This window comes from Mirounga angustirostris, unplaced genomic scaffold (genome assembly GCF_029215605.1).
Source record: "Mirounga angustirostris isolate CCGP_5_RB_7025 unplaced genomic scaffold, mMirAng1.0.hap1 SCAF_2, whole genome shotgun sequence".
Taxonomy (NCBI): domain Eukaryota; kingdom Metazoa; phylum Chordata; class Mammalia; order Carnivora; family Phocidae; genus Mirounga; species Mirounga angustirostris.
The window spans coordinates 191,944,264-191,946,901 of record NW_026991710.1 but is presented as its reverse complement, the minus strand read 5'-3'; the positions used below and the strand labels follow the sequence as shown (position 1 = coordinate 191,946,901).

At 32.7% G+C, this 2,638-nt stretch overlaps 1 non-coding gene across 1 annotated transcript; it reads left to right on the top strand.

Annotated features, from left to right (window-relative positions):
• Positions 1-2,158: 2,158 nt before the first annotated feature.
• LOC123849168 (small nucleolar RNA SNORD22) lies at positions 2,159-2,282 on the top strand. The gene has a single exon (XR_006791994.1). It is a non-coding gene; the product is annotated as a small nucleolar RNA SNORD22 (small nucleolar RNA).
• Positions 2,283-2,638: the final 356 nt, after the last annotated feature.

Here is a 2,638-nt window from a genome sequence, read left to right as displayed (position 1 = left end):
AATTGTTTTTCTGCTTCAATTCCTTTCTTATTTCTGCTATCTTGTTGTTAATGGTTGCCTCTGACAAAGCCATCCTTTTGTTTTGACTCTGCTGTTATTTCATAGAAATCACTCCTATTTGCATCTTTTTCTTAACAAATCAAGCAGATTTTAGTATATGTCCTTCTGATGTTATTAGTAGGTCATTGTAAATGTTGTGCTGCTTTGTGTCTGTCCAGCACTAGCATTTGGTGCTTCTGTAAGGTGGCCCAAAGCCCTTAATATTGCTATCTGCTTTCAGGGACAGCTGCTTCCTCCTCCATAGAATGAAACTCCAGGTCATTTAGATGGGACTACACCTCACTTTAAATGTGACACTTAACACATTTCTATGTAATAGAAGTGTTCTGGGAAAATTTTGATACTTTCCTTCTCTGATTATCTGACATAACTAGAGATTTGGAGTTTTTCTCTGAATAGGTTACACACCAGTGATAAAAACTACATACCCATCCCAAATCTCCTAACTATGTTTCCTGTTTGGGATTTTCTTGCTTGAATTTTGGGGTTGAGAATAAAACAGATATATTTCCTTCTATATTTTTTATTTACAAATCAAGATTTTATTCACACAGCCTTGTATCTGGATCATAGCTACTGATTTTTCCTGTCAATAAAGTGAATTTCACTTAAGATTAGGTTTAGAAGATTGGAATTAATAAGGCAGGAAAGTTAAGAACATGAGTGCTTAATTCAAGAATGTGCTTGTCACTCCCTCCCCATCAATTAAGATATAATCTAGAAATTTTGCTAGCCTCTTCATCAAGGCACTGTGGTGTAGTAAAGAACAAAAAAATTGAATCAAAGAGACTTGAGTTCTAGAGTTGGCTCTGAATATATTTGCTATATGACTTTAGACCTTAATGACCTTCAATTTATTCTTTTTCTCTCTCATAGAAATGTGTATTTTTATACTAGAAAATCATGTAAGTACTTAGAGTATTAACACTCAATCCTCGCTATTATTAACTAACACTGGTTATATAATGTTGTGCATCTTGATGTATACTTTAATGGAACATTTGAAGAAGACTTTATACATATGCCTAGTGGATCACCATTTTAAGAGAGGAGCTAGGAGTCATGTATAATGGTATGCTTTAATTTATTTCAGTGTCATAATGCTGTATCATGTTCAAATGAAACAATTTTACAAGTGGTCAGATAAATTCAGTCAAGTATGAGAATATGAGTTGAGGTTTCTCCTTAAAGTAGTGAATGAATAAATGTGATATATTTTTAACAATCTTGTATAAACATTAACTTTCATCAATAGGTATTTATTAGAATTATGATTAAGTTTATAATGGATTAGCTGGAGGAAATAAATGTAGAAGATTCAAAACCTGTGAATACATATTATATTCCACCTCCAGTATTTTGAATTGTGAGTGTATATATGTGTAGGGGTTAATATGTGTGTGTGTTTGTATATATATGTGTATGTAGGTGTGTGTGCATATATCTACATTATATATATATATATATATATATATATACACACACACACACATATATATATATCAAATATCCACTGTGTATAGTGGGGGAAAGCTGAGAAAGGAGTTGTAAAAAAGTTTAAGTTTTTGAAAATGAATAATTCTGAGAGAAATTAATTAAAATATATATTGCTTGTCAGGAGAAAAGCAACAGTAAATGCTTTAACTTAAATATAACTCAATATGCTTTAAGGCTTTGTGGATGCATTTAATGTGAAGGCAAGCATGTGAAATCATGTTTTGTACACATTATATTTGTAGAGGTTTTATTTTTGCAGTTGGGTAAATCAGTTGTGATTATTATAGTTTATTGCTATATTTGCCAGAGTTGACATAGTACTAGATTATAATGGAATTAGTTTCTTCCAAGCCTTATGGTTGAAATCCCAGTAGCCATTATAGATATATACTGAGCCCTTTTAGACTGTTGATGAAGAAGCTATGTGGGGTGCATCATCACAATCAGTGATAAATATGAAATATGGTAATAATTTTTTACTGAAAATTCTTTATTAAAATGACTAATGTATATACACATATATTTGTGTATGTATGCATAAAAATTCATGTGCATAGTAATACATACTAGCTTTTGTCTAAATATTAAGAACATGTGGAAGTCCCAGTGAAGAAATATTCAGGGACATACCTCCTGTCACAGTCCCAGATCCTGTAAAGGTGAACCCTCTGGGGCTGGCTGGGGAGAGGAAGAAAGTTTATTGCAGAAGGAACTGTCTGAGGGAGCATAGGATTTCTAGACATGGGAAAGAGAGAAATAATCATTTCTTGAGAATCAGTTAATTTTTTTTCATCTGAACAAAGAACAAGACAAATATATCACAACTCTCAGAAGACATCAAAAAGGGAATTTTCTAGCTGCTCAAATTAGCATAGAATCATTTCAGCTTTTCCAAATAAAGTTTCATTTTTTTTAAGATTTTATTTATTTATTTATCTATCTATTTATTTATTTATTTAGAGCATGCTAGTGGGGGGGAGGGGCAGAAGGAGAGGGAGATGGAGAGAGAATCTCCAGCCAACTCCTCACTGAGCCTGGAGCTTAATGTGGGGCTCGATCCCAGGACCTTGAGATCATGATC